The sequence below is a fragment of the Grammomys surdaster genome, unplaced genomic scaffold (assembly GCF_004785775.1).
Source record: "Grammomys surdaster isolate TR1022 unplaced genomic scaffold, NIH_TR_1.0 211, whole genome shotgun sequence".
NCBI classification, from domain to species: Eukaryota; Metazoa; Chordata; class Mammalia; order Rodentia; family Muridae; genus Grammomys; species Grammomys surdaster.
In genome coordinates, this window is record NW_021604656.1 from 6,269,923 (window position 1) to 6,281,739 (window position 11,817).

An 11,817-nucleotide genomic window follows, 5' to 3' on the forward strand; every position below is an offset into this window, starting at 1 on the left:
CTGCTCAGCTCTCTTTCTTCACTCATACAGCCTGGGATGCGAGCCCCACCAGGGAACAGGACCACCCACCATGATGGACGGAATGTTGCACCATCTCAAGGAAGTTAAGCTAATCGCCCACAGGCATGCCCAGAAACTCGTCTCCCACGTGATTCTAGTTGACAGCTAATTGTCACCATCAGACGTGTTTGGCATCATTTCTTCATTCATAATCCAGAGATGTATGCTGATTTCTGACAGAGTCACCAGCCCACGCCTCAGGTGCGAGTTATGTCAGTAAATAAATAAAATCAATCAAAATCCCTGCTCACACTCCAAGGCCCACTCTACCTCCACTACTGAGGGAATGCCCACACACTTTAATTCAAGCCCTTCGAAGGTTAACAAGAGTTAGCATTTCTCAGTGGAATTTGGGAAAGGAACGAAAGGGTAACCAGGAAATAGAGAGGTGAGGGTAAGGGACTCACAGCAAAGCCAGCAATGCGAGCAAGCCTAGGACAACAGGACATGGTGCTGGCCCTGGCATCTGAGTGGCCTCAGGCAGCCTCTCTCTATCTCACTAGGACTGACCATGTCAGCAGGTAGGGAAGTGACTGGCCGACTTCATAGCTTGGAAGTCCTTGGTTTGAGGCTGGAGAATTCTGCTGTGAGTCCGAGTGTGCTTTCTTGTGGCCCCTGGCAACCAGGGGAGAAACCTGAAAGGCCCTAAGACACCTTTCGCAGCCCAGCTGTGATCTCACAAGGAGTTTTCTGCTTTCCATGGGAAGAACACAGGGAAGAGGATGAAGCGACTCAGGATGTTAGCCCAAGAGAGTGTGTTACTGTGATAGGAAATGTGACGAGGGGATTTTGAGAGCCGTAGACACCCTGGCCAAGACAGTCATCCCGTGGAAAACTCTAGCGGCGCTGAAATAAAACATTTCCGAATTCATCTGAACTAAAGGCCCCCACTGCCTCAGAAAATTGGGTCACATCCTTGAGCTCTCATCTCAGGCCCCCTGCCATGCTTGAGCCAGTCAGTGTGGGTAAAAAGCTTTCCCGGACTTATCTGAGGAGACTAGCCATTTGTTTCCGGCTTAATCAGTTCTCTGTATGTCCTTAACTAGTCACCTCCCGAGCTCATTTAGAGAATTCATTGTGCAGGAACATTCATCAATATCCTAATACCTGGTAGATCATAGAATGCGGCACTCAGGGAGGTAGCAAGTGAGCCTAGGCGTCATTGCATTCTGTGTGACAGACACTGGCACTGTTTACCATGGAGCAAGATCCACAGGAGGAGTTGTGTAACCTGGCCTGGCCCGGTAATTATGGATACAAATTGTTAATACTAATTATAGAATATTGGTCAGAGTACAAGTTACTGCTATGAGTTAAGTACTAATGTTCTGAATAGGTTGTTTAAGCATCATCACAAAAACTCCCTGTAAGGTAGGTGAAAGTGTTAATTCTGTTCTACAGATATTGTAGTTGGTGTTTGTTAAGTTGACACAGAACTAGACATGCCTGCATACCTGGGGAGAGGGAATCTTAGTTGAAAAAATGTTTCCATTAGATTGGCTCAAACACAAGTCTGTGGGGCATTTTCTTGATGAAAGGTTGGTGGGGGCGGGGGAGAATCCAGCACACTGTGGGAAGTACTACCCCAGGCCTGCGATCCTGACTTGTATGAGAGAACAGAACAAGAGAGCCATGAGTAGCGAGCCAGCAAGCAGCACTTCTCCATGGTCTTTCTTCACCCCCTGCCTTCAGATCCCTGCCCTGACTTCCCTCACTGATGGAGTGTGACTGAAGAGTTGTAAGCTGATATAAACCCTCTCCACCCTGAGTTGTTCTTGTTCATGGTGTCTTTTCACAGCAATAGAGACCCCAGTCAAAACAGCAGGTTAGGCAACTAAGATCCTATGAATTTAGCCATCTTGTTCAAAGCGAGTTGTAGAAAAGTGTTTAGTAAGTAGTTAGCAACCTTACAGTTTGTTTTAATGTTCAGTCGTGGAAGGACAGACGGACAACTGAACAAGCAACAGAAGACAGTGCAGCCTTTCTTTCTGGGGAAAACCTGCAGCGGGGTCTTTGTAGGAGTCAAAGCCCACCATCTGCTCACGAGTGAAGGGCCACAGGACAGAAATAGGGGAGGATGGATGGTCAGGTCAAGTGCTTGTTCCTTTTCCTTTACCCAAGATTGTCCATTGCTAGGAGGGACCAAGATGAGTTGTAAGGAGATCAAAGTGATGGATAGCCATATCTTAGCAGCTCACGACTAGCTGTAATTCCAATTCCAAGGTATCTGATGCCCTCTTCTGGCCTTGGTGAGTATTGCATGCATGTGATGCATACACTCACACTCAAGTACACATGGACATAAAACTGATACATCCCTTTTCTAAGTTTACAAGGCAGAGAAAAATTCAAAAATTCAAAGGGAGTGGTGTACCTAACCTATCAAATTATAAAGTGAGAATAATTAAAACAGTAGGACTGTGGATACCAACAAACAGACTGTTAGAATAAGGCAGAAGTTAGATATGTTTCCATGTGTGCAAAAACCTATGGGACAGATAGATTCCATATAAGAAGAAGCAGAAACAGACACTTTTGCCTCGGCTGGAGAGAGTGCTCTCCCAATGCTATTGATTTGAGAAAATTAGACACTCACAGCCCTCTGGCTCACATTCAAATGAGATGCATTTTTAAAAATCTACATTTAAGACAGTAATATGCTAACATGAATGAGAATGTTTTGATGACCTTGGAATAAATTAAGCCCTGAGGTAGATAGGGTGCAAAAAGTCAGGAATTTAAAAAAAACAAAACGGTTTCCAGATGTGTAATATGTAATTAAATTGTCTACAAAAGCTGCTATAGAGAAAGCTAAAAACATTTTTTTTTCAAACTGCTGAGTATTTGGAAGTTTTCGTAATACATTTCTGAGAAAAACAAGCAACAGTCTAAGAGAAAATGTTTGTGATACAAATTATAGCAGGATTAATATTCAAAATTCATAAAAAGCTCCTGTAAATTCTAAAACGTGAAAACGGAGAAGGAATTCAGATCAGGAATACAGATCAGCGATTTAGCACAGCCACAGACTGTAAATGCAGAAGGTTGTCCATTGTGACTAGGAATCAGGGAAACAGAAAGTAAATCAACAACTGGTTCGCATTTGACACCCACTGGGTAGGAGATAATTAGACATATTGATCACAGCCCATCGCTGCTGAGGGGCGGGCACGCTCATGCTTCTGTTGGGGCGTTCGCTGCCGAGCCTTAGGTAAAGGCAGCAAGCGTTTTAAATGTTCACAACACGTAGTCCATACATTGTGTGTCTTAGAATTTATTCCACAGAAAAATATTTTTATCGGGATTAACACCTCTCCCAGTAGAGATATCATTAAATAAATGATATCTCTTTCCACTTCTACACCTAAGCTGTGGTGGTTAGCAAGAACGAGGTGTGGTCTCTGCGTGTAAAGCCAAAGTCCAAGGGCATTTTCTTTTGTCAGTGTGAAAGGACATTGAGAAACCAACTTCCAGAAAATGGTTCGCATTTTAAAGGTTTGTGTGATTTCTTTTTGCATGTGTGCATGTGTCCTGTGGTGTGTACGAGTGAACACAGGTGCCCCTGGGGCCAGAGATGTTGGCTCCCTCAGGTCTGGAGTTACGGATAGCTGAGCTGGCCGACAGAAATGCTGGAAACTGAACTTGGATCCTTTGGAGGAGTAGCAGGTGCACTTCACTGAGCCATCTTTCCAGTCATTCTTCTTTCAGCAGGGAGGGTGGGATGCTGTTGGCTCCAACCAAGCTGATCCTGCTGGGGCCAGTCTTAAGCAGCCTCTGTGAGTTACCGCTGCAAAGTCCTGCCTCACCTCCAGGACATGGCTCCGCCTCCAGGACATGGCTCCGCTCCCTTTCCACTCCCTCTTCCTTCCTCGTTGTTCCCTGAGCCTTGCTAAGTGGGATGGGATGTGTAATACAGGTCCTGTTTAGGAATGAACACTCAACTTTCACTTTTTCTCAGGACCTTGAACAGTCAAAGAACAAATTTAATTAATAAAAAAGCACGAGATACTTCAAAAAGGATGAAAGGGAATAATTTACAAAGGCCGTTCTGAGCTCCACTTCAAGTGTTCTGAAGTGTGGATTAGCCATCACATCATGAGCAAGCAGGAACAGTGCTGAGCCAGTGAAGAATCTAGAAAAGAACAGAACAGGCAAGAACACTCAGGTGCTCGGGGAAAGGCAATGGTGATTCCTTCAGTGAGGAATACTGTGCAGATTAAAAAATCAATGAAAGTTCTTTGTCCCATGGTGGAGTTGTCCCATGTTCGCACTCAGCGAAGTCTTCAGGAGGGCTTGTGACTAAGCAAGCTTACTTTATAATCCCCAGTGATTTCTTCTTTGGCACAATCCTTCCCCTAATTTAATTGTACACAAGTTCCTCTATGACAAAGACTGTATATCTCAGCTTACTTCATAGATTTTTGTGGCCATGTCACTAGGATGAGCCAATGGAGCTGACAGCAGAAGAGTAAGATGCCAGCCTTGAACTCACAGACATCCAGCTGCCTCTCTTCCCAGAGCACATGAGACCAAGGAAAAGTTTCCCCTAGCCTCTTTACAAACACAGTCATGTGCACGTGCACACACACACACAGACACACACATATACTCGTACATACACACACACATTGATACACACATGCACAGAGAGTGAGAGATACATGCACACACAGAGACTCACAAATACACATATGCAGGTAGACATACACTCTTATACAGGCAGATAAACATGCAAAGATATGTACATGCATACATGCACATATACATAAACAGATGGGCAAATGCATACACAGATATACACATATACACATAAGCACACATAGAGATGTATACACACAGAAGCATACATATACTTGCAGTCACACACAGACGAATATTCAGATACATACACATGCACACACAGACACATGCACATACATACACATGCATACATACATTAATGCTTGCACACATGCATTTGCGTGCCTGTGTGCACATGCACACACACACATGCACTGCTTATAGAATTAGGTCCTAATAATATTCTAAACTTCTTTCTCTACTGTATGATTTTGTACTACATTCCCTGTCTCTCATATCCATCATAATTGTTCATTCAAAGTCTGCTTTGACCTGCAGGAGGGAGGGGCTGTGTGTAACATACTCATATGTGGTCACGTTTGCAACCCAGACAGGCACCTAATGTTCGATGAAAGCATGACTCGTCTGTATATGGCAGTGTTGATGACTGGCTGGGTCTAACCACTCTACAACACACAAAAATACAGTGAAGATGCCAGGCTCTTTGTCTGCTTTAAAAAAAAAAAAAGATGCTATTGAAATGAATTAGTCATTGTTAATGAATGAATAACTCAAGATTCCACACATCAAATTACTAGTTGGAGAAAGTCTTTACTGGTGACCTGGACTTCTTCATGTGCACACACTCCCACAGGTATCCCTGCTTTTCTTTTGCAGGGAGATGGGACCAGTTGCTCATCCTTATTTAGGGACATGTGCACAAGCATTCAAGTGTCCTTTCCACACCGCCGATGTGTGAAACTCTGACGTACTAAAGACAGTGGTGGGGGTGAAGTAGTTCATCATTGCGAACACTATCACCCGACTTTTATATTAACAGCAGAACAGCCACACCACTATAGATAAAGCAGGAATAGGGCTCTACAGAAGTGATAAGCGGTAAGAATAATCTGTCCTTGTCTCTCCGGGTCTCAGGGGTAGAGATACCAGAGGCGTTACCTATTCCCATGAGATCATTTGTACTCTGGCCTAGACATCTGTAGCAGCCATGCTATCACTGAGGGTATATTCCCAGAGAGAGGCAGAGACAGATATGAGACAGAGAAAGACAGAACTCGATAGCTGGACATGAGTGTCTGGAGGAGGAATCTTGTGTGGTGAGGCCAGATGCAGTTTGTGGTGAAATTGAACCCACTTGTTTTAGTATTAACCTTCAGAATGAATCTCAAACAGGGCTTGCTGGCCTTGAGCTTTGGGGGAGTTGTGTGGGAGAACTGTAGTGGGATGGACTTGTACGATGTCACTGGCTGAGTTAGTATTCCTGGACATTGGTCCCATGGAGCCGTAGGGGAATGTCACTTGCCTGGTTCTCCAGTGCCAGCATTTCAGGGGTGGAGCAGGCACAGCACAGAACTCTGGGAAATCAGTCATTTTGTATGCTGTTTTTTTTTATTTGTTTGTTTGCCTTGGTTTTTGTTTGTTTGTAGTTTTTAAACATGGAATAAGGACGCTGTCTTCTGTTTGAAAACGGCCAGTGACTTTAGGAGAAAAGGATTGGGGGAGGGGAGGCAGGAGTGTGGGGGTGAGGTGAGGGTAGGGACTGTGAAAAGTCTTTATCTTCTCATTGTTTGTTTTGATTGGCGTGTGAGTTTTCCTGTGGGTTTGGGTGCGTGCGTAAGTTTTGACCTGTTTGGTTTGTACTGTCCGGGATGTAGAAATTCAAGAGAAGCATCCTAAGTTCCCTACTCCTTGTTCTTAGAGGATTCTCATTTAACATCAGGGTCTCTCTTTGTGTCCTTTGAGAAAAGTTGGGGAAGCCAGAGGGCAGGAAAGTGCAACAAACCCCGGCTTTTTCTGTAGTTCAGTTCTATTGTCCTGTATTTCCTCACTGAGCTCTCCCTCACTGGGCGATGACTGTCCTGCCCTTCCTCCGAGAATCCCATCAATCTGGACACAGTCTGTTGAAAGGGCAAAGCTGCATAGCCTTGACAGTGCCACACTGTAGCTCATTGCTGCAGCAACAGGAGCAAATCAAATCTGTGCCTGAGAATTCCACCTCCCCTGAGAGCCAAAGCCTCCTCTCAGTGTTGTGCAGTTGGAAGACCATGTAGAAACCCAAGGGCCTCTGTGGCAGGAGGATCCCAACTCCACAGCAGCCGTGCTGAGAGCCAGGCTCCTTGAGCAGAGAAGCCAGCAGCCCGGGAGGGTGGGGTTCATGCCAGGAGCTGGCTGAGAATCCATGGTCCGGCTAGAGACGAGGACAAAGATGCTGGACCTTAGAAGCATGTCCCACAGCTACATGCATCGAGGGACTTGCCCATGACTGACTGTGAGATCTCTTCCTTACAAGTCCTGGCACGGTGCTGCTGTGGCTGCCATGTGTTCTCAATGTTTCTAGTCTCTGAGACACTTATAAACACAAGAAAGTTGTTCTCTGTTAATACATGTTAGTGTGGTGTAGTGTGAGTGTGTGTGTGTGTGTGTATGTGTGTGGTATGCATGTGTCTATGTGTGTATGTGTAGTATCTATTGTGATATGTGGTGTATCTGTGTGTGTGTAATATGCCTGTGTGGTGTGTATGTGTATGTGATGTGTGTGGCATGTGGTGTGTGTGTGCATGTGGTGTGGTGTGTGTGTGTGGTGTGGTGTGTGTCTGTGCATGTATGAGTATGAGTGTGTGTGTAGTGTGGTGTGTGTGTCTGTGTGGTAGTGTATGAGTGTGTGTAGTATCTATTGTGATATGTGGTGTGTCTGTGTGTGCGTAATATGTGTGGGTGTGGTGTGTGTATGTGTGTGGGAGTGTGTGTGGGTGGTGTGGTGTGTGTGTGTAGTATATGTACATGGTATGTGTGATGTGTGTGGAATGTGTGTAGTATGTGTGTGTGGTGTGTGTGATGTATGTGGTATGTGTGTATAGTATGTGTGTGTGGTGTGTGTGGTGTGTATGTAGTATGTGTGTGTGGTGTGTGTGATGTGTGTGGAATGTGTGTAGTATGTGTGTGTGGTATGTGTGATGTATGTGGTATGTGTGATGTGTATGGTGTGTGTTTAGTATGTGTGTGTGGTGTGTGTGATGTATGTGGTATGTGTGTATAGTATGTGTGTGTGGTATGTGTGATGTGTGTGGTATGTGTGTATAGTATGTGTGTGTGGTATGTGTGATGTGTGTGGAATATGTGTGGTATGTGTGTGTGGTATGTGTGATGTATGTGGTATGTGTGTATAGTATGTGTGTGTGGTGTGTGTGATGTGTGTGGTGTGTATGTAGTATGTGTATGTGGTGTGTGTGATGTGTGCAGTATGTGTGTATAGTATATGTATGTGGTGTGTGGTGTATGCCTACATGGGAATTCTGGCATCCTGAGCACCTCATGTCATGCACCCTATCTCCTTGTCCAACCTTCTTATCTTTCCAAGACTCAGTTCACCACCACAGTTCCCTTGGCCATTTGAGTCAAACTCAGAGGAACTTTATTTCTTCTTCGATGAAGTTTCTCTGTACGGTCTTTTATCTAATTGCTCCTGGGCTGGGGATGAGAACGCCCACTGGTGTCAAGGATAAACCTTCCAAGTGCTCCAGCGCCGGCTTTCTGCCGCTCGTTTCTCAGCTCAGACTGAGTATAAATCTAGGACAGTTGTTCTGTCGAGCACTGATGGGATCGATAGAGCAGGATGCTCCCCGGCCCTCCGAGGCCTGGCTGAAGACTTGCAAGTCATTTTGGAAAAGGGGAGGCTGCTACTTTCAAACCAACGCTTTGTCTGCCCCAGAGTCTCTGGCCCACAAGTACAAAATCAGCTTGACCAGGCAGACAATCCTCTCGGCCTTGCAGGCTTGTCGTTTCAAATCCCATCTGGCAGTGCTTTGTATTTGAGAAGGAAGGCTGTGTGGAGGTAAAAATCTGTCAGGCAGGAGGGAAAGACAGTGGGGCAGGGAGAAGGGCTGTAATGGCCAGAAGCATGGAGGGACCCAGCAAGAAACGCAAGGGCTCGGGGGTGTGGGTCCCCAGCCTCATTTCCGATCCCGCTGCCCAGCCAGGCCTTCTCCGTCCAAATCCATGTAGACTGATAAGGCCAAGAGGAAGGAGCAGAAGGCCCCAGTGACTCCTGTCAGTCTCAGGATAAGAGAGGCAAGGCTTCAGAAGCAGAGGCAGAAGCCAACCGGCTGTGTGAGAGGCAGAAGCCAACCGGCTGTGTGAGAGGCAGAAGCAGCAGCAGCTATAAGCCCGAGCTCTGGACCAGTGCCGGGAGCTGGAAAGAAAGCAAGTACCCACCACGCCGAACTTCCAAAGCCGCCTGCTCTCTGTACACGGCTTCCTACAGATGGCAAAACCCTCCCAGGCCTTAGTGTTTACCCTTCCAAGATGCTGGACACTCTGCCCCCCACACCTGATTTGAGTCCCCCTAATGTCTACTAGGCAGGATTTTATTACCCCCATTTTCCACAGGAAGAAGCAGACCTATGTAACGTCAAAACACAACAACAAAAACCCACAAAACCGTCCTGGCATCAGAGAAGCCTTTGACCCTAAAACTAGTTGTCTCTTGCAGTGTGCCTGCTCTGTACACTGTTGGCCTTGGATACAGCAGTCAGAGACTTCTAGGGTTTTCATTTCTGTTATATCTCCCTCTTGTGATGGTTTGTATATGCTTGGCCGAGGGAGTGGCACTATTAGGAGGTGTGGCCTTCTTGGAGGAGGTGTGGCCTTGTGGGTACAGACTTTAAGACCCTCATCCTAGCTGCTTGGAAGGCAGTTTTCTGCTAGCAGCCTTCAGACGAAGATGTAGAACTCTCAGCTCCTCCTGCACCATGCCTGCCTGAATGCTGCCATGTTCCCGCCTTGATGACAATGGTCTGAACTTCTCAACCTGTAGGCCAGTCCTAATTAAATGTTGTTCGTGTAAGAGTTGCCTTGGTCATGGTGTCTGTGCACAGCAGTAAAACCCTAACAAAGACATGCTTCCTACTCACTCCCCCTCCCTCCTTCCCTCCTTTTTTCCCTCCCTCCCTCTCTTCCTTTTCTCCTGTCCTCCTTTACTTTCTCCTCCTTACTCACCCCCCCCTTATTTTCCATGCAGAAGCTCTTTTTCACCCAACACTGCCCACAGACACCAGTATTTGCTTGGCTCATTGTGTCAAACATTTCTTGTTTAGTGTTGGAGATTCTGTTAAACTCTGTTTCTTTAGAAATTTCTGGGTCTTATCCAATCAAAACCTTCAGGTAAGTATCTAATGTCTACAGGGAACTGTAAATGGCTATTAACACTCCAGTGTTAATAATTAGTCCTAATTAGTCTAATTAGGACTCCTAAGAGAGCATGATCCCGGTGAGGAAAGGAAGTGTGGGTGAGTGGTTAGTGTGCAGCCTTTCTTCTTGTCTCCAGGCAGTGTTCCTCCTCTCCAACCCTGGGCCCTGTGCTCAGCTGGAAACAGGCCTGTCTCCTTCCTCTCATATCTTGCCTGTTTTTGAGACTGACTCAGACTCCTACTGAGTGTCTCGCCACAGAGACCTGAGGAGTCACAGCTTCATTTGTCCCAGAGATGATTTACCGATCTAAGCCCTGGAGTGTTTGTGAACACACACCTACCCAATATGTCCTTTGCCATGACAAAACTCAGCAAGATCACGACTAGGACATGACATCTTTAGAAGTCCTCGGGATGTGCACCCTCCACTGCTGGAGAGAACGGGATACTAGACTAGGTCTGTCCCTGCTGTGGGACAAGACACAGATGTCTGTCTGTCTCAACCATGGACTGTAGACACTGCAGGGCCATCTCTGCCCATTCCAGTGTTTTATTAGCTCAGCCCCATCTGACTTAACTAGAACAGACAGAGGCTTATTAAAATATGCTGGCCAAGATGTAATTCTCAGAATAATGTTAACATCAAACGAGCAGTTGGAAGATAGCGTTGCTCCAGCTTTGCAAGTGACAAGCATCTTGCAGGGTGTGCACGCTACTCATTGGTAGAGCTTACAACCTGGAAGAGAGAAAATGGATGTTGCTCAAGAGGCTGGTGAGGGCACTGAGGGTGTGGTTCAGCAGTTAAGAGTGTGTGCTGCTCTTGTGGAGGACAGGAGTCTGGTTCCCAGCACCCATGTCAGAGCTCACAACTGCCTGTGAATTAGTTGCTTTTCCATTACTGAGATAAGACACCACGACCAAAATAACATATAGAAGGAAATATTAATCTGGGTTTACCGTTTCAGAGGGATAAAAGTCCAGCACTGTCTCTGGGAGATGCACGGAAGCAGACAGTCATGGAGGCTGCAGCAGTAAGTTGAGAGGTCATATCTTAAACCACAAGCAGGAAGCAGAGAGCAAACTTGGATATCAGGAGACTTTGAAACTTCAAAGCCCAGCCTAGTGACATACTTTTTCCAACAAAGCCATAATTCTTAAGCATCTCCAAACAGTGCTACCAACTGGAGATGAAACATTCAAATTCTTGAGGCACTGGGACACATCTATCATTCAAACCATCACAGACTACGCTCTAGCCCCACCTCCCCCCACGCCCCACCCCCCACTCCCATAGTCTTGTGGCCATATCATAAAGCGAACTGCTTTCAGCACAACATCAAAAGCCCTCGTGATTTTTTTACAATCCCAATGCTGTTTGAAATTCCAAAGTCTAAAATCTATTTGTAACCCACTGTATACTCGGAAGGAGCAAATTACATACTTCTAATACTTGGTGACAAGATTATACATCACCATTCCAAAAGGGAGGAAAAGGGGCAGAGTGAGAAGACACACACCCCTGAAAACACCTTGAAATGACACATTTCCTACCACAGTAGCGCCCCTAAACAAACCTGAGACGGTAATGAGCGTATTTAGTATGCTGATTAATCATTTCATGGCCACAAATAAGTCTTTACTCATCATGGAAGATCTGAGGCACTCAAGTTGAGTGTCTCCGTGGGACCGGCTCCCGTTCCCGGCAGACATCTTTAATTAGGCAGCCTCTTTCTTTCTTTCTTTCTTTCTTTCTTTCTTTCTTTCTTTCTTT

General features: G+C 45.9%; 1 pseudogene; it reads left to right on the top strand.

Moving 5' to 3' along the window:
* LOC114624867 overlaps nucleotides 1–11,817 on the top strand; it is a 98,366-nt pseudogene that overhangs the window by 84,693 nt on the left and 1,856 nt on the right.